General features: G+C 42.8%; 1 protein-coding gene and 1 long non-coding RNA gene across 4 annotated transcripts in view; one reads left to right on the top strand and one right to left on the bottom strand.

The window, feature by feature from the left end:
- The first annotated feature begins 5,144 nt into the window (after positions 1-5,144).
- AFF4 (AF4/FMR2 family member 4) overlaps positions 5,145-20,708 on the top strand; it is an 83,246-nt gene continuing 67,682 nt past the window's right edge. For 2 of the 3 annotated variants that reach the window (XM_036423873.2, XM_036423874.2), the window contains exon 1: positions 5,148-5,551. The gene's annotated coding sequence lies outside the window, so the exon portion shown is untranslated. Of the gene's footprint in view, positions 5,552-20,708 lie in introns of all 3 variants that reach the window. The other variant, XM_036423875.2, reaches the window with a different exon arrangement.
- On the bottom strand, positions 8,696-9,261 carry LOC123651747. Its single transcript, XR_006740629.1, has 2 exons — positions 9,011-9,261; positions 8,696-8,978 (listed from the first exon to the last, which is right to left on the bottom strand). It is a non-coding gene; the product is annotated as an uncharacterized LOC123651747 (long non-coding RNA).

Below are 20,708 nucleotides of genomic sequence, written 5' to 3' on the forward strand. Positions count from 1 at the left end.
CACTCAGGTAAAAACGAAGATTCAGCTTTGGATATGGTAGTATGGGACTTGTTGGTGATCTCCATGAGTGGTCTCAGCAGCATGGTGGTAGGAGGCAAGACAGAGAGGGAGAGGTCACAAGGTGAGAAGATTTAAAGAACACATCTGAAGTGTTCAGTATTGTGCTTAGCACACAGCTGTGTACAGTAATTATCACTGTTGCTGCCCATTCATATCCCCTCACATTTCAGGAATATCAGCCTGACTTCAACTTGTGCAGATGTTCCTGATTTTATTTGCCTGAGAACCTTCTCCAGCTGCGGGAATCTGCTCTGCTCACAGGCAGCAGGCTGGAGCTGCTGAGGAATTAATATCCCTAGGAGCAGGCCTCTCACCATAGTAGTTACATAAATATACCAGTCCCTTGCTTTTCACAGTCCCATGATAATTCTAAAGCAGGGGTGGGGAACCTTCTTTTCTGCCAAGGACCATTGGGCACTTACACATCATTTGAGGGCCCTACAAAATTATCAGCTTAAAACCTAGTCTGCTATGTTTGGTCAAGCATTTCATTAACTCACCCCTAATGCCTTGGCATGGCAAGACCAAATGGTTTCATGGGCTTTATACCGCCCTCAGGCCGGATGTTCCTCACCCCTGCTCTAAAGTAGGCATTCTGCAGTGTTCCCCAGTAGGATTAAGGATGGAAAAACCTGCCCTGGCTGGTGTGGCTCAGTTGGTTGAAGTGCCATCCCATACATCAGAAGGTGCCAGTCAGGGCACATACCCAGGTTGGGGGTACAATTTCTGTTGGGCATGTGTGGAAGTCAACAGATGGATGTTTCTCTCTCCCTCTCTCTCTTCACCTTCTGATAAGATCAATTAAAAAAGAAAAAAAAGAAAAAAAAGAGAAAACCTGGAACTTAAGCAAGTTGAAATAACCACCCTCCAAAAATTTGATTCCTAATTATGACACCCCAAGTAACAGTGAAGATTTGGATTGATCATGGCCCCAAGTGCTAATGGTCCCCAGCTCAGGCTGAAGAATGACTATAAGATCAGGCACTGAGGACTGACACCATCTACATCCATACAGATTACAATTATGGGAGCTAAGAACATGTTAATACTTTTCCTCCCACCTTCTAAATTCTTTTGTCTGGGCTAATAATCAAATTAACAGAGACAGATTAACAGGAGAAAATCAAAGTTTAATATATGTGCATAGAGAATTCACATAGGCATCATAATTCCATGAAAATTCAAAAATTAGTGAGGCAACATTGATTATGTAAGACACATTTGGACAAAGGAGAAAGGGGGGGGGCATGGTAGTCATTTTCAGGAATGGGGATGGTTGCTTTATAGGTAGTTGAGGAAGAACGGAACACACAAGGCAGGAAAATCCTTGCTAGGCTACTCAGACACAATGGGTCCCTGGGGTAGCTAGCTCACAAGGGGCCTGGAAGCCTCTTGTTTACCACACTTAATTCAAATTTAGGCTAAGGCCGCCTCCTAAGATCTTCTTCCTGAAATAGATTTCTCTGTCTGAATCTTTTGGGAAAAGGGGGAGAGTCAATGATTCTTTCTAAGTCTCTATTTTTTTTTTTTTAACAAAAAGCTTAAAACTAGTACCCCAGTGGCTCATTTGTTAGAGTGTCAGCCCTTGGACTGAAGGGTCTCGGATTCGATTCTGGTCAAGGGCACATATGCCCATTGTAGGCTCAATACCCAGCCCTGGTTGGGGTGTGTGTAGGAGGCAACCAATGCCAATGAGTCGATGTATCTTTCTCACTTGATGTTTCTTTCTCTCTTCCTCTTTTCTACGCTCTCTAAAAATCAATGGGAAAACTGTCCTCAGGTGAATATATACTATATTAATAGTATATATTCCCAAAGCAGCTTCAGGGTGGCAGAATTTTGGTTCCTTCAGTCAACATTAATATAATTTTATTAATTTGTTGTCATCTTTAACATAACTACTATTCCAGGAACATTCTGACCAGGAAGAGAAAAATTACAATACAAATAGCTTTATTGTTCATTTCAGGAATTTCTCAAAATCCTCAACTTTTCAATAGATGACTTTAAGTGACTGCTTATGCTGTATGGTAAGCAGAATAATGGCCCTTCAGAGTTGCCCATGAACCAGTCCTTGGAACTTCTAAATATGCTGTTTGTTGTATGGCAAAGGGGAATTAAAGTGGCAGATAGAATTAAGGTTGCTAATTTATTTGACCTTAAAATAGGGAGATTATTCTGGATTATCTAAAATGGCACACAGTGATTATTACGGTCCTCAAAATTAGAAGACGGAGGCAGAATAAAGAAGGCCATAGTAATGTGATTTTCCCCCCCATTTTTTAATTAAGGTATTATATGTGTACATATCTTACCATTGCGCCTTCCCCTCCCCCCCCAGAGTAATGTGATTTAGGAGGGAATTGACTAGCTGTTTCTGACTTTGAAGATGGAATACAGTGGCACAGCCTAGGCATATGGGCAGTCTCTAGAAGATGGAAGAGGCAAGGAAAGGGATTTCTCCCTAGTGCCTCCAGAAAGGAGTAGCCTTGCCCAGGAATACTTGCTCAGACTTCTGACTTACAGAATTGTAAGATGATAAGTTTTTGTTGTTTTAAACCCCTAAATTTGTGACAGTTTGGTACAGCAGTAATAGGAAGCTAATATTCTCTCCAATGTCACAGGCACAAAGTTTGCATGCCCAATGCTCCAAAAGAAAGGCTAATATTCAATAAATCAGTTTAGAGCAAGGAAAGATTTATTGATCTAGAACACGTGTCAAACACAAGGCCCTCGGGCCAAATCCGTCCCGCCAGGCCTTGCAACGTGGCCCGCACCGCGCCGTCATCACTGCACTCCGCTGCGTTTCCATCACAATGACAGTTTATGACTGTTCAGTAAACCATTCGGCCCGCGATTTAGGCTGGATTTTAGATTTTGGCCCCTTCTCTGATTGAGTTTGACACCCCTAAAGAAGGCCTAGCTTGAGAAGATGGAATAATTCTCAAATCTACCTTAAGCCAGCTCAAAATTCAGGCTATATATATATTGGGGAGAAGGATGAGTGAGGAAGAAGTGGGTGAGACCTAGAGACAGCCAGGGAGGATTAGGGCTGGGGGCAGCAATTATTTTTTCACTAGAGGCCCAGTGCACAAAATTCATGCACTTGGGGGATTCCCTTAGCCCGGCCTGCGGCCTCTCTCATTCTGGGAGCCCTTGGGAGATCTGACTGCCAACTTAGGCCCACTCCCCCCGCAGTAGGACATCCTTAGCGCTGCCACAGAGGCGGGAAAGGCTCTCGCCACTGCCACTGTGCTCGCCAGCTGTGAGCCTGGCTTCTGGCTGAGCAGTACTCCCTCTGTGGGAGTGCACTGACCACCAGGGGGAAGCTCCTGCATTGAGCATCTGCCCTCTGGTGGTCAGTGTACATCATAGTGACTGGTCATTCTGCCATTCAGTCGATTTGCATATTAGCCTTTTATTATATAGGACTAGAGACCTAATGTATGAAATTTGTGCAAGGGGCTCAGTCCTCACAGCCGTGGTAGCTTGCCTTGGCTTTTACAGCTGTGGCTTTTGTCTGGAAGGATGTTCGGAAGGTTATTTGGCTGTCTGGTCTAATTAGCATATTCCACTTTTATTATTATAGACTAGGGGGGCCCAGTGCACAAATTCGTGTACCTTGAAAGGAGCTGTGGGCCGTGAGGCTGCGGTGGACACAGGGGTGGGTCTCAGCCCATCCTCTGTGCTCCTGCCCAGCTCCTTCTGCTGTGGCCCCTGGTCCTGTCTGCTAGCAGCTCTGACGGCCTTACTTGCACCTGCTGACGGGCACCAGCAACAGGTGCAAGTGATGGCTCTGGCGCTGGCAGCAGGTGTAAGTGCAGAGCAGGACCTTGGCATGCGGGAACAAAGAATTTTCAGTAACCAACAGAGGCGCACCCTGATGACAGTAATCGGTGTCCTGCCTTGGTCTGGAACCCCCACTTACCTTCACCATCCTGCTGCCAGCCATATTCTGCATTCTGCTGCCGACATCCTCCATATTCTACACATGCTACCTGGTGGTCAGCACATGTCAGAGCATTCAGTTGTTCCCTGTTCGGTCTATTTGTATATTAGCCTTTTATTATGTTGCATTTATATATTTCTTTATAAACAGATATATAGATGAAATCTATGTAGATATACATAAAAAGAGTGAAGCTTTAAAGAAATAAGTAGTCAGTTAAGTAATTTAAAAGAAAAAATATGTATAGATGCTGGTGAATTACCAGCTTTTAGGGCTAATAGAAATATTTTCATATGCAGTCTACAATAATATTACAAAACTCTTACCTTTTATTAAAAACAATCTTTAAAATGTTTCAAAATTAGTAAAAAGTGAAACACACACACACCTGCTTCAAGGGGCTCCTTCATGGGAAGAAAACAGGTGAGAGGCAGATTACCAAGTCTTTTCCAAATAATGAGCCAGAGGTAGTATCTCTGGACAATTACTGTACTGGCTTCTATGAGATTATTTGAAAATTCCGTCTAGTCCATAACTATTATTTGACTCCTAATTAAATTATAGTTTGCCCTGACTGGCAGGACGTTGAGGTGAAGGAAAAAAGGTTTAAAATTATATTCTGAACAGGTTTAGTGGCAGAAAACGTTTAGACGATTGAGGTGGGGGGTGGAGATGGGGTGGGTGGGGTCTGTCTCAGCTTCTTCGAGAAGTTCAAGCGAGGTGGCGAGCACCCTCCGCGGACAGACCCGCAGACCCCCTTCCGGCAGGACCTGTTGGGGGCCCTGGACTCGGGGCTTCCAGTCCGCACGGGAAGCCGGTCTGGGGACTTTGGGGGCGCAGATGGCCTGAGCCCTTCACCTGAACCCCAGAACCGGTAGATCCGGCCGGGCCCGGCGCCGCCCTCCGCACCTCGCTAGCGGCTACGCGCAGGAGGGTGCGTGTCCGGGTGCCGGTCGTGTCCTGCCCGCCCCGCCCTCCGAACGCGGCCGCCGGGCCCAGGGGACCGGCGCTGGGCACGCCCGGGGTCGTCGTCCTCGTCGGGCCCGGCAGCTGCGCACGCCCTCGCCCTCAGCACAGGCCCGGCGGCCCCCGCGGCCAGCCGCCCCCGCTGCCCCGGCGGGGAGGGGCGCGCCGCCGTCACGTGACGCCGCGCTCGCCGGGCCCGGTCACATGGGCGGCGCGGCCGCTGCGTCAGTCAGTCCTGGCTGCGGGCGCCGAGCGTCCGTCGTCTCCGCCGCCGCCAGCTGACAGGGCGGAGATCCGGGCGCCAGGTCCTCATCAGCCCGCCCCCGCCGCCGCCGTCGGCCGTCCCAGGCTGGGCCCGACCGTCATGGACCGGGTCGGGACCTCCGCCTGTTCCGTGTGAGGCGCGTCGCCTCCCCGCCGGCGCTTTTCCAGACCCCCGGCGCCCCCGAGCGCCTGGTCCTCGGCAGCCTGTCGCCGCCCCCCGCTGGGCTCGGATGCGCGTCGGGTGAAGGTGCAGGCCCGGTCCCGCCGCCGCCGCCGGGGGATGGTTCGGGCCTAGAGGAGCCGGGACTGGAGGTGAGAAGCCGGGCGCTAAGGGCCGGGCCGCGCCGCGGGGGAGGGGCGGACGAGGGGCGGGGGACGGGGCTTCGGGGTCCACCGGGCGGGGGTCAGGCAGGAGGGGAGCTCGGGGACCCCCTCCGGGCCCGGGCTGCTCCATCCGCCTTCGTCTCTCACCTTCGCGTTCCACTCCCTTCTCCCCCCATGTAAATAAATAAAACTAACCTAATCCTAACAGAAATTCCCAGAAACCCATCCTTTTTCGCCGTTTTCTCTTGCCCCCCCTTTCGTTCCTTAGCCCGTTCCTTCACTCAGAAACCCCGCCGTCTGTTTTGGGACCTTTTTTTTTTTTTTTTTTTTTTTTTTTTTTTTTTTAATTTCAATTTCAAGCCATGTCTAGTCAAAGAGAAAAGAGGCCTAGGTTCTGGCTATCATAACCCAACTAGTTCTCGCTTTCCTTCTCGCGATCCTGCTCACCGTCACCCTCCTCCTCTGAAAAAAAAAAAAAAAAAAAAAAAAAAAAAAAAAAGGAGGGGGCGGAAAATATTCCGCTTTCCAGCCGCGGAGGGGGTTAACGAAAAAATGGGAATGTGGGGGCGTAGTGCTTGTCCCCCCCTTAACTTCGGTGCCTGCCTGTTAGCGGGCTACCCGGCAGCTTGTCTTTGGGTATGGATGGCGAAGGCCTCTTCCTCCAGCTGCCTGTGCCCGGGGTTAATCTCGTAATTGACGTCAGTGCTTTGTTCCTTCCACTTTGCTGTTCCTTCCACTCTTGGAGGGATGGATGGATGGATCGTGGGGTAGAGGAGTGTGAGGAGTCTCCTTGTTGCCAGTTAATTTCACCGACGGTGTTAATTTGTATCAAGGTGAAAGGACGGGTCTGAAATGATTGTGCGTGGAGTTCAGAGTTGCAATTCAGAATGGTGGGGTTTTCTTTTCCTGTGGGGGCCACAGGGTTTTAGAACTTGGGCCAGTCCCTTTCTCTGTGAGCGGGATTTTTTCTTGATGGAATCTAAGGTCTAGGTGCCCGTGTGAAGAAGATATTTGTAAACGTCACGTTTGAAGTGTGTGTGTGTGTGTGTGTGTGTATGTTTAGGACTTCGATGCTAGAAGCGCAAAGCTTTGTTTCCATATTCATCCTACAAAGCTTTGTGAGGTGCTTCTTTTATTTAACGGCCCTTTGACTTAGGAACATTGAAATGTTTGCAAGACATTTCTTAATTTGGCATTTGGTAAAGATCCTTTGTGGCCTCTGAATCTGCCTAGGATCATCTTTGGTCATTTGTGCATAAAGAAGTATTGGCAAGTGGCCACTTGGTTTTTAACAAAGCTGGCTTCTTAAATTTCTCAGGTTAATTTTTCTTATCCAACATTGTGTTTTTCAGTTTCCAAACACAAAGAATTTTCAATAATTTGTTTTTCGTTATTTTTTAGGGTTAACTTACTGGAAGCAATCAATGTATTTTTATTTAATACCAGCAGTCTCGTTCAGACTGTGGTAGCTTGCAGGCTGATGACTGGTGTTTGTTAGCTCTACAGGAACAGTAGGCAAATTTTACTTTAAATAAAATTTTGTGTCAAATGGGGACAAGATAGGATGTCTGTGAATGACCCAGCTTTTACTGTTTGGCTTAAAAAAAAAAAAAAAAAAGGAGCTTAGCTGTGTTAATTGGAAAGTGTCTACAATTCTGTGGTATAAAGGTGATTACAGTGCTTTTGGTGAAGCTATGTACTTAAGAATTCTTAAAGATAAAAATATTTTCATTCAGATTCACTTTCTACTTGTCAGATGACATACATTCTCTTTCTGTGCTCTTTGAGTTATTGTATCGCCTTTTGTAACAGTTGATACTTTCTGCTTTGCATTGCAATTTTCTTATAGTTCTGTTGTAGTGTCTCTAGAGAAAGAGCTTTATTTGTACCCCTCTTTATCTTCCCCAATATTTTATACAATCAATTAGTAGGTTGAATTTGAACGTGATAGCCAACCTATGATTTCACAAAGAGGTAATCTAAAGAAAGCTATATGAGCAAGTGATCAGTATTTGTGGAGGAAAATGTGACTGTCAGTTTCAGAAGATGAAGCCTTCTAAAAATATGGTGTCTTACCTTTTTTGAAGAGTTAAGGTAAATGTAATGGTTGAATGTGTACCTGAGAGGAACAAAGAAAACAGGTATTTCTCCTTTTGTGGCCATCTACTGGTTTAGAATAGAGTCCAAAATATATATGAGTCTTTGTAGTATTTTTCAGAAAATCAAAGAGGTATTTTTTAAGTATTGAAGGCACACCTGTGCAGTGACCTAGAAGTTCAGTGTGAATTATAAAAATTGACTTAAATTTTATTATTTTTAGCTCTATTCTACAGATATAAAACCACAAAATCTTTCCTATATAATATAAAGGTTTCCCAGTTTTTGAACCCCCAATTATTATGTCTTACTCATTTCTTGTTTTCTTCTTTTTTTTAAAGAGATAGATATCACATTACATTCCTTAAAATATATCTATTAGTCTTTTATTTTTAAAAATATATTTTTATTGATTTCAGAGAGGAAGAGAGAGGGAGAGAAAGAGAGAAACATCAGTGATGAGAGAGAATCATTGATTGGCTGCCTTCTGCACACTCCCCACTGGGGATCGAGCCTGCAATTCGGGCATGTGCCCTTGGTCAGAATAGAACCAGGGACCCTTCAGTCCTCAGGCTGATGCTCTATCCACTGAGCCAAACCAGCCAGTGCTATTTCTTCTTATGAGTTGGAATAATTACATTTGATTTCTGGGAAGATGTATACCAGTCTCAGTTATTGTGAAATAAGGTGTAGTCAGTGACTTAAAACTGCTTACACCTAATCTGACCTGTTACCTTGCTGCTTTTTACTTTAGTTTAAGAAAAGCATCCATACTTCTAGTATCTCCCTACACCCACTTATATTGGTTATTTGAAGTGATACTCCAATACATGGAAGAGGACAGTAATAAGCATTCCAATTACTGAGTTTTTTGGCTGATTATGTGCATTCCTATTTGTCTAGATGTTCATTTTTCACAGGCATCATATCCTGAGAATTTTAATGATACTGGCACATAGAAAATGTTAGAACCACTGAATCCATTTCCAAAATATTTCCAAAATATTTTAATTTTGGGACTAGTCTATTTTTGAAGAAGAAGAAAAAATCTTTCTTAAAATATATTTGCTTCATCAGCTATCATTAAAAAAATCTGTAACCTGAGGAAAGGCATTTCATGTAACTTTTATCTCCCTAATGAGCCATGGTGGTAGCTTTTAGTGAGTACTGTTTTAAATTACTCATTTTGATCATTATTTCCTAGGATAGGTAAAAGAACTCTGTTGACTAATGAGTTTGCCAACCACTGCCCTAGACAGCCAGTATGGTTTGGCTATCCAGATATTGTCATGATCTGTCCTAGGACTAGACAAGAACTCTCCCCCACCCTCCACCCCCCCACCCCCCCACCCCCCGGGGCCTGCTTGGAGCCTGAATGAGTCCCCCATGATTTTGTCAATTTGGAGCTGCCTAGAGAGTTATAACTTTTCACTTCAAGTTTTTGTTTTCATGTCTCATTAGGGTAGGGACAGTTTTATGGAAAGGTGAGTACAGGTGAATATGCTGCATAGACAGGCCTTCCCACCACCTTGCAATTGCTTTCGTTTTTTCCATCAGGAATATCATTTTTCTCTCATTCCTTACCTGTTAAAATTTTACCATCTTTTAAGGCCCATGGCAAGTACCATTTCCTTCCTAAAGTTTTGCTTAATTCTTCACTCTACTCCAATTGTGACCTACCTCCCTGGAATCCTGTATCACTTTGTATCTTCCTTAATTATTTGTTAGGCAGCTAACTGGGGCCATAGCCTGCTGGGTGACATGGAACACAATGTATTAGGGAAGACACACTAGTAAAATAAAATTGTTACACTATTTCATTATGTATCTCTGAAAAATAAGGATTAAAACAATAATCCAATATAAAATTTCACTAAAAAATTAACACTAATTTCCTTTTTTTTAAATATATTTTATTGATTTTGTACAGAGAGAAAGGGAGAGGGATAGTTAGAAACATCGATGAGAGAGAGTCATCGATCAGCTGCCTCCTGCACACCCCCTACTGGGGATATGCCCGCAACTAAGGTACATGCCCTTGACCGGAATCGAACCCGGGACCTTTCAGTCCCCAAGCCGACGCTCTATCCACTGAGCCAAACCGGTTTCGGCAACACTAATTTCTTTTAAAAAACATATTTTATTGATTTTTTTACAGAGAGGAAGGGGGGGGAGGGGGAGAGAGAGAGAGAGCGAGAGAGCGAGAGAGCGAGAGAGAGAGAGAGAGAGAGAGAGAGAGAGAGAAACATTGATGAGAGAGAGTTAGAAACATCAATGAGAGAGAAACATCCATCAGCCACCTCCTGTGCACCCCCTACTGGGGATGTGCCTGCATTCAAGGTACATGCCTTTGACCGGAATCGAACCTGGAATCTTTCAGTCCACAGGCAGACAATCTCTCCACTGAGCCAAACCGGTTTCAGCAACACTAATTTTTTATTATCATTGCATACCCAGTCAGTGTTCAGATTTCCTTGACTATAGCTTCTGATTTTTTTAAAGTGTGTTTTTATTGATTTTAGAGAGGGAAGGAGAGGGAGAGTGAGATAGAAACATCGGTGATGAGAGAGAATCATTGATAAGCTGCCACTGGGGACTGAGCCTGAAACCCAGGCATGTAACCTGACTGGGAATGGAACTGTGACCTCTTGGTTCATAGGTCAACACTCAATCACAGCCATACCAGCTGGGCTTTGCTTTGTTTTTAACAGTTTGAGTTAGAAAACAAACAAAGGGACATACTATATTACATTGGGTATGTGTCTCTACCTTCTTTCCCCCATCCCCTTCTTTGTTAGTTGCTGTCTTTTTGTTCTTATTCCCATACAATTAGTTTGTTAAAAAAATCAGGTTTTTGCCCTATGAGTTTTCTCACAGTCTGGATTGTGGTGATTGCATTGCTGTGATTTCATGTAAATACTACTGACCTGGTGCATGGATTTGTGCACATTGAAAGGACATTAATTATATAGAAGGTGGCCAGTGGGGTGGGACTAGGTGAGATGGGCCAGACAGGCCCTGGAGCTAACCTCCCTGATTCCCTGCCTGGCCAGCCTCACCTGGGGTGGCACCATGGCTTGAAGAGCATCTGTAGAGTAGATGGTCCCTCTGCCTGGCCTGCAGGGATTGGGCTGAAACTAGCTCTCCAACATCCCCTGGGGGCCCCCAGAGTGCCAGAGGGCATTATACAAAGTTGCTGTCGTACAGGGTATGGAACGCAAATACAAATGTGCAGTAAACCAGATTCAGGGCTGACAGTGCCCCAGCAACAACATCACCCATAGCCGAAGGTGGAATCATGCAGCCCTGCGAGGAATCAGGCTCCCTCCTCTGGTTCCAGGGTGCCTCACCCAAGAACTGCTTTTGCCAACTCACTGCAGCCTGGCAGCTCCTGCATTGAGCGTCTGCCCCCTGGTGGTCAGTGTGCATCATAGCTACCGGTTGGAGGGACACTTAGCTAGAGGCCCAAAAGCATGAAATTCGTGCAAGGGGCTCTGTCCTTGCAGCCCCAGCTTTGTCCAGGAGGTTGTCCAGCTGTCTGGTCTAATTAGCATATTATTATTATAGATGTTTCTTTGCCACTGGTTTTCCTATTAGTAGTTACATTTAGGAGATTGATTTGATTTAGGCTTGAATTTTTTTTCTCTCCTCACCTGAGGCTATTTTTTTCCATTGCTTTTTAGAGAGAGGAAGGGAAGGATGGATAGGGAAGAAAAGAAAGAGAGATGTGAGAGAGCCACATTGATTGGTTGCCTCCCGAACTTGTCTTGACTAGGGCCAGGGATCAAACCTGCAACTGAGGTTGACATGCTCTTGACCAGGAATGGAACCTGAGACCCTTTGGTGCTCTGACTGAGGCTCTAACCATTTAGCAACATTGGCTAGACTATCAGGCTTGATACTTTTTTAATGGCAAGAATACTTTGTAGGTAGTGTGTACGTACCTTCAGCCTGGCTTCTTATCCTATCATGCCAGTGAAATTACTCTTTCCAAGGCTACTTTGTGTTTTTATATTGCCAACTTATGTAATCATTGTTTACTACCTCTTTTTGTACTTGATAGTTAATCATTTGATACTTGATATTGTTTTCTTCCTTACTTTGATGACTGTTCATTTACTACTAACTGCTTCTTTGCAGATTTTTAATTCTTAGTAATCCTTTGAGATTGGTATTCTGGATTTTAGCCTTGTCATTTATTCTTCACTCTTCTGGGTAATACCATCCATTTGTATTGCGTAGCTATCATCTCTAAGTGTTTTATGGGCACCAGGACTCTTTCATTCAACTGAATAGACCCCTTTAGTTTGTCTAATAGGTACTTTGTTTTATTTAGGAAAGTATATACTTATATATATAAAGTGTATATATATATACTTACCTTAAGCCAAAATAATTTATTGGGAACATAGTGGGTATCCTAAAAATTCTAAGTAAGGCAGGAATATAGAACTCAGGAACAGCTAGATAGAGAGGTTCTTTGTATAGTCAGCTAGTTCTCTTGCTGCAGACCAACTTTAATACTAATATCTTCTGAATTTGAAATTTTGTATCTTCTGCTTTCAGAGATAGACTGACCTAGGAAAGGGGACTAATTAGATTATGTGTCCACCTCTAGACCATAACTTTGGCTGAGGGGCTACATTGTAATAAGATGCTCTAGCTGCACTATCCCAGAGAGAAGTGCAGTACAGGTTGGGCCATAGCGGGTTTGGCTCAGTGAATAGAATGTTGGCTTGTGGACTTATGATCCCGAGTTCGATTCCAGTCAGGGACACCTGCCAGGGTTGCTGGCACACGCCCTACTGGGGGGGGCATGCAGGAGGCAGCCAACCAATGATTCTCGTTATTGATGTTTCTATATCTCCCTCTTCTTCTCCCTTCCCCTCTGAAATCAATAAAAATATATTAACTAAACAAATAAAAAACATATTTGGGGCATTTGCTGGGTAAGCTCAGTTGATTAGAGTGTCATCGTGATACTCCAAAGTTGTGGGTTTTATCCCTGGTGAGGGCACATATAAGACTCAACCAGTGAATGCATAAATAAGTAGAACAAATCAATATTCTATCTCCCTTCCTCCTTCCTTCTCTCTCTAAAATCAATAATAAAAAATAAGAGATAAACTTAGTTGGGCCACCTCATTCATCCCATGGCTATTTAGTCCTACTTTTCCCCATATGTAAATGTTTTTAAAACGTTTATATATATCAGCAAACAACCTCATCTCTTCTATGAAGACTACCCAAATTCACATCTGGCTACAACATCCATAGGTCATTGTTCTCTGAGTTCAGGTTCTAAAGGTGAGATTTTTTGTTAATCAGGCCTAGATATGCTTTGTCACATGTCTGAAAATTGTTTCTAAAAAACTAAATTTAATCATCCTTAACATAACTGATACACAATGGTGGGGAAACAAAATAACTAAAACGCTTATGAGAGGAGAGCAGAGGAAGATATTGTTGCAAAACTTAATACCATATCTTGCTACACAGGTATGGTATAAGATAAATGATACAACTAGCAAATTATAGGGGCCTACATTTGTTGTCTTCCTTGAAAATGGAGTGAGTTTTTTAGCCAAATGAAGATTTTTCAGTTCTGTTCACTGGGAAGGTTTTTGTCTTAGATTAAGATTACCACTAAGAGGGCAGTTGGAAGGAATGTTAGGGGAGGACAGATCTATGTCGCTTATTACAAGGCGGCAAACTATGGTTAGTCGACATAGTTCTGTGTTCTTTTTGTATGGCCTGTGAACTAAGAATGGTTTTACCTTTTTAAATGATGGAGATAATCAAAAGAATATTTTGTGGCATGTGAAAATTATAAGAAATGCTTTTTTGGAAGCTCACATTTCAATTTCATAAAGACAACTATTTGTTTATATATTATCTGAAGCTGCTTTTGCTGCTGCAAAGGCAGAGTTGAGTAGTTGTGACTATATGGCCTACAAAGCCTAAAATATTTTCTAGGAGGCTTTAAAAAAGTTTGTTGACTACTGTTTTAGCAGATCAAATGGGCCTTCGTAGACATTTGGGTCTAAGGATTGCCTTAGGGTTTAACAGTTAGTTATAATGCCCCTACTTAATGTGGTAGTTGTTATGGGTTTTTGTTTTATTGTAGATACATATGCACATACAGTATACACACAAATACACATACACAAACAGGTGGGATCTGGGCATTAGCCTAGCTTTAGTTAGGGAATCAGACTTGACGTGTCTACTGTACCCTTTACTCTAAAGCAGGGGTCCTCAAACTTTTTAAAGTGGGGGCCAGATCACGGTCCCTCAGAGAGCTGGAGGGCCGGACTATATGAACTACTAATTCCTACTGTAACACCTCGGCTGCGCTCACTGCCCAAAAAACCTGGCGGGCCGGATCAGACTCCTCTGCGGGCCGCATGTGGCCCACGGGCCGTAGTTTGAAGACGCCTGCTAAAGGATCACATTATAGGTTACCGTATTTTTCGGACCATAAGACGCTCCGGACCATAAGACGCACCAGTTTTTAGAGAAGGGAAATGAAGAAAAAAAGATTCTGAAACAAATAGTGTCCTAAAATATTTTATGTGCATTAAAAGCCAACATCACAGTCGTAAACGCATGTAATCAACCCTGTAAAGTAAACAGCAGCATTTAGAACCATTTTAGAGCCGGGCAAGCACACAGAGACCACACAGAGCCGGGCAAGTAAAAAAACTTTTTTTTAAAAGTATATGTGTAGGCTATATTTGGACCATAAGACGCAGGGACTTTCCCCCCCCACTTCTGGGGGGAAAAAAGTGCGTCTTATGGTCCGAAAAATACGGTACATTATAACATGGTTGCCTTTAGTATAACTATGTAAATGGGGAAGAGAATTTCCAGAAAATCTAGGGTGAAGTGAAGCCAGAGTCTGGTCAGATAGTCCCTATAATTGTTCATTGTGTACAGACTAGAGGCCTGGTGCACAAATTTTGTGCGTAGGGGGGGGTGTTGTGGGGTCCTTGGCCTGGTCTGAACTCTCTCCAACCTGGGATCCTTTGGGAGATGCCCACCTGCCTATCGCAATCTGGGACCACTGGCTCCTAACAGCTCGCCTGCTTGCCTGCCTAATCACCCCTCACCACCTCTGTCTGCCTGCCTGATCATCTTTAATTGCTCCTCTACCAGCCTGATTGCCCCTAACTGCTTCCCTGCTGACCTGATCTCCCCTAAATGCCTGTGCCTCACCCCACACCTAGAACCCAAGATTTCCTCCTCTGACTGGTCACAGGCACCCAGGACCCAGGTTTCCCTCCCTCTGGTTGTCCGCAAGCACCCAGGACTTGGGCCAGCTTCACCCAGGCCAGCCACAGCCGCAGGGGACCGTGGGAAGACGGCTTTGCCTGGGCTGCAGCCAAAGGCATTGGTTCCCAGGATCGCACAGTGGGCGGCTTGTCCCTCTCCCAGGATGGAGGTGCAGACATAGCCACTGGGACCCGGGACTGTGGGGTGGGTGGCTTGTCCCTCTCCTAGGCCACAGCCCCAGCTGCTGATGTCTGGGACTACAGGACAGGTAGCTTCTTCCTCTCCCAGGCCACAGCCTGGCTGGTCCCCATTCCTCTCTGGTGAGCCCATTTGTGCCTAGCTGGTCCCCATTCCTCCTCAGTGTTGAGTGTCTGAGCCATTATGGTGTTACTTCGTGAGGGCGTCACAATATTTGCATATTATCTCTTTATTATATAGGATTAATTATTCTGCCACTTCTCAATCCCCTCACCCCCAATCTGCTCTTTTTCTTGTCTTGGAGAATGTACCACTATCATAATTTTTCCTAGAAACAATGCAAGTTGTCCTTGACTCCTCTATTTTACTTCTCACATCTGGCTTTCCCAAGATTGTACTTCCTTAACATCTTTGAATCCAATCCCTTTCTCTGCATTTGCTGTCTTAATCCAAAGCTTTCAACTCTCACCTGGAGTATTGCAACAATCTTCTCATTTGTTTTCTTATTGCCAGACTGATCTACTACCGTGTTTCCCTGAAAATAAGACATCCTCCGAAAATAAGACCTACTTACAGGTTTCCTTCTGAGTGAAATATAAGGCATCCCCCCGAAAATAAGGCCCCCCCTAGACTAAACATTTGGTCCACTGATTCTAAAAGAAATGGAGTCACAAGAAATTCACCAGGAAATTCAGGAATTGGACTGTCATTGAATAAATGAGTAAATTCTTGATACTGTAGGATTCACAGTTTGTCTGGTTTGTGTTGACAACTACTGTACTACTGTACCGTATACAGGTAATAAATTTCCTTTATTTTCATTTAACAATAAATGTGTACCGTATCCTTCTTCATGGAAAAATAAGACATCCCCTGAAAATAAGACCTAGCGCATCTTTGGGAGCAAAAATTAATATAAAACTGTCTTATTTTCGGGGAAACGGTATACCCTGTACCAGAATGATTTTTCTCTCGAAACCGCAAATCTGATTTTGTTACTTTAAACTCCTTAGTAGTGTTCTATTTTCTGTAGTATTCTTTTACCTGGGGAATACTTAGACATTAATGAGTTTTATGTAACTTCTTAAGGACTGCTTTATAGCGAAATACTCCCTTGGGAGTTTGTTGCTGTGTTTAGATTTTGTTTATTGTGTTCGTGCCAAGCTATAGTCCCTTGTACTCAGATAATATTGCAGTGGCTCAGAAGGGAAAGTTAGTAAAATTGGACCATGTCATAGTATATGTTAATTAATATAGGCAAGACAAACCTGAAAAAACTCTGGCATAGTAGGTGGTGTCATATTTTCACCTTTCTGATGGACCCCATCTTTATAATTAATCAACACAAAATTTTGCAGTATGGGCGTTATGTTTTCAACTTCAGCAGTGGTTTATATATTTTATATGTATTTAATGTAGATTTCGATAAGGTAGGAAACCACAAATGAACAAGTTAGCAAGTGAGACCTCTTTAACATGGACACTTACGGACTACTACCCTGTTTCCCCGAAAATAAGAGTGTCTTATATTAATTTTTTTCTCCCAAAGTTGCGCTAGGTCTTATTTTCAGGGAATGTATTATCTTTCCATGCGCTAGGTCTTATTTTCGGAGGATGTCTTATTTTCGGGGAAACACAGTGGTTGGCCTGGTGTATAAAGTTGTATTTCCCAAACTAACAAATAAGCACAGTTATTAAGTCCATTTTGTATAACATATTTATAAGCATTTTCTGTATTATTGAAGTCAAGTTACAGAAGTGGTTTAAAAATATAGAACCAGATTTGAGACTACATATTTCTAGGATTGAATATGTCATTGGTCTAGTTTCTATAAATCAACACAATCTGTTACATTCATGTTACTTAAAATTTTGTTTTATATTTAGATTTTAAAGTTGTTTTAGTTTTACTATTATGTAAGAGCTATAAACATAATGAGTTCCTACCTAATTTTATATTTACATATTTTTATTAACATAGTAAAAAGTCAGAGGAAGCATGAAGGGTTTTTTGGAAGCAGGTATATGTGGTTAGCTTTGAAATAGATAAATTTAGAAATGGGAAGAAGTAAGGAACTACTAAGTAGAGGGGCCAATTTGAGTAAAAATCTGGATCTGAATGTATGTATTATAGGTTATTTTCAGGCTCAGATAAATCCTGAAGGCTTTATAATAATAGTTAAGAATTGAAGTGTAAACAGCTTGAAATCTTTTTATTGCATAAGATTCTCTTAGCTCTGTTTTATAAAACTGTAAAAGTAATTACCAATGCATATATTATAGAAGTTTCCAGTAAGATGCCTTTGTGGGTTTTAGATATTTGTATTTTTTAAAATAATCTGAGCCCTAGCTGGTTTGATTCAATGGATAGATTTCAACCTGCAGACTGAAAGGTCCCGGGTTTGATTCCGGCCAAAAGGCACATACCTGGGTTGCGGGCTCAGTCCCCAGTGGGGGACATACAGGAGGCAGCCAAATAATGATTCTCTCACATCATTGATGTTTCTGTCTGTCTCTCCCTCTCCCTTCCTTTCTGAAATCAATAAAATATATATATTTAAAATAATCTGAATCAAAAGATTGATTTTTTTTCTATAAAAAGAACTGTAAATTTTTACTTTTAACCATTTTCTATCTGCATTTATTTATCTTTGAAGTTGAAAATAGGCTTCTCGGTTTGATTTTTGTTGTTCATATGCTTGAAGAGTTTGATAGCAACAGTTTTTGAGGTAAGTTTACGCTAATTAAATTTGGTTTGCACATTTTTAAAATGTTAATGAAGGAAGTATAATTTGATTTGGTTTTGGTTCTGAAATAGGTACATGGTATATAACTGTAGGACAAGAAGAGGAAAGAGTAGTATTACTGAGAGAAGTATTGTCTAAAGGAAGTCAGCTCGTTACATGTAATATGAATATTCATATATTCTTAGACTTACCCTTAAGTGTAGCATTTGTGTATATAATAAACATTTCTTTCCTTGAATTGAGGTTTTACATTGTCTAGTATTTTTAAAAGAACATACTAGTTTATCAGTAATCAGTGTGGCAAATACTGTTTCAAATTATTTATTGAACAATGGAATAATTGCTTAACTACATGATAAGCATTACTCTTTGGCTTCTAAGATGAGGAAATAAAGATTTGCTTTATCCGAGAAGCTTCATGGAGGAAGTGAATTGAATTATAGTTAAAGGAAAAGAGTTGTAGAGCTTGACAAATAAATATTTTAGTTCTGGCCTATCTGAAATAATTAAATGCAAATGTTACAGTGCTTAATTTTTGCACATGGTGTTTGATTTTAATGTAATATGAAGTATTGATTATTTTTATTGTGAATATCAGTATTTTGTGATATTAGGTAAATAATACCATGATCTCTGGGTATTATTTTCTAGTAAGTGCGATAATGTCTTCTTTCCAACCATACTGTGAAATTCATTAGTTTTCTCATTCAGATGATTGTCTACTAGGTTATTGTAAAGATATGCAGTGCTGAACAAAATAAACATATTCAGTCTGCAGGTTGATTCTCTATCCATTGTCTAGTGAGGGAGGAAATATTAATGAACATAAAAATAAATATCTACTTAATTGTGATCAAGTGTTCTGAAGGAAAAGGGAATGTATGCATCAATTTTCTAAAGCTAGAAAGAGCATCGCAAATTTAAGAAGCCCCTAAAAGGCCCCTAGTGGGAATTGGGAGAGAAGAGTTGTAAGATATAATTTGAATCTGATGAAATAGGCAGGAATCAGATCAGGTAGAAAGTCAGATCAGGGCTCTGTAGGCCATGTTAAGGACCTTAAAGTTTATCCTAAGGCAAGTGGAAAGCTTATTAAAAAATTTAAAGCAGGGGTTAGATGACATGATCTGGTTTGTGTTTTAAAGACATCACATTGGCTGTGTAGTATGAAATGTGTAGAGAGAGACCAGGGTAACTAGGAGCCTTAATTAGAAGGCTTTAGCATTCCCAAGTTGGAGATAAAATGATGGCTTGTTTTGAACAGTGGCGGTGGAGAAAGAAGTGAACAGATTAATTAAAAATATATTTTGGAGGCTGTAATTATGGGTTGGGTATGGAGAGTTGTTGAAGGGAGGATTCAGCAAGAGCAGTTGCTTGGTAGGATAGGATCACTGGATTAATAGTTGATGGAGGCAGGGGAAAACACCAAGAAATCAATTTTGGATGTATTAAGATTGAGATTCCTCAGAAGACATGATCAACGTCCTTAGATATACGGTCTGTATCTCAAAAGAGAAAGATCTGAGGAGAATCCAAGATGGCTGCACAGGTAAACACCTATCCGCAGCCGCACACAATTTCAATAAAATACAACTAAAATACAAAATGGACATTACCCAGAACTACAGGAAAGTCGACTGACTGGAAATTCTACAATGAGAAGGAAAGAGAAAACCTGAAGGAAAATCAGAGGAGCTGAAAAAGCCTAAGGTTCGGAGACAGGCTGCGCGCGCGGAGAGAACGGAGCCGGAGAGGAGGGGAAGGCTGAGTGCCTGGCTGGCGTTCCCTAGCAGGAAGGAGATAAAAGCTCCGGATTGTGCTGAACCCCAGACCCGACAGCGCTGAACCCCAGTTCTAGGCCAGACCCTGGGGACCCAGGCTCATACAGAGTGAGCAGGGGCTGTGAGGTGGAATATCGGGAGCGGAGAAAGGCAGAGCCCCCGGAGACGCGCACATTGCGCGCAGAGGACAGACTGTTGACTCTGCTGCTAGATTGCCCTAGTGGGAAGGAGACAAAAGCTCCGGACTGTGCTGAGTCCCAGTTCCGACTGCTCTGAACCCCAGTTCTAGGCCAGACCCCAGGGACCCAGGCTCATACAGAGGGAGCTGAGCTGTAAGGCAGAAACCCGGGGGAGCGGTGAAAGGAGGTCCCGGAGGCGCGCACATTGCGCGCAGAGAAGGGATGGTTGGCTGTGCCACAGGATTGCCCTGGGGGGAAGGAGACAAAAGCTCCAGTCTGCTCTGAACCCCACTTCCAACTCCACTTCCAACTGAACTGAACCCCAGTTCTGGGCTCATTGGGGGAGAGCCTAGATTGTTTGGTAGCAGGCGAAAATCGAGGGCACCTTTCTCTCAGAGGTGCTTGCAACGAGTACTGAAGGACCCTGAGGAATACTGAGACTCAGAAACCTCATAGGGCGGGGCTGACAGAAGCCAAGGCTATAGGCTCCACCCTGAAACTCCGCCCCATCCAAGCAGAACACAGAGACTTTTAAGGCTACCAATTCAGGGGAGCTGCGAAAATGCCAAGACGAGGAAATAAATCACAAACGAAAGAAATGGAGGACAAAAAGCGACTGGATATAGAGTTAAAATCTACGCTTATAAGATTTTTCAAGAATTTCCTAGAAAAGGTCAATAAGACCTATGAGGATATGAAAAGGGATCAACTAGAATTAATAAGGGATCAACAAGAAATAAAGAATACATTGTCTGAAATAAAAAATATTATTCAGAGTCCTAAAAACAGTATGGAAGATCGTAAGAATCAAGTCAAAGATTTGGAACAGAAAGAGCCAGAAGACACTCCTCCACAGAAGCAAGAAGACAAG

This window comes from Pipistrellus kuhlii, unplaced genomic scaffold, assembly GCF_014108245.1.
Source record: "Pipistrellus kuhlii isolate mPipKuh1 unplaced genomic scaffold, mPipKuh1.p scaffold_m20_p_8, whole genome shotgun sequence".
NCBI lineage: Eukaryota > Metazoa > Chordata > Mammalia > Chiroptera > Vespertilionidae > Pipistrellus > Pipistrellus kuhlii.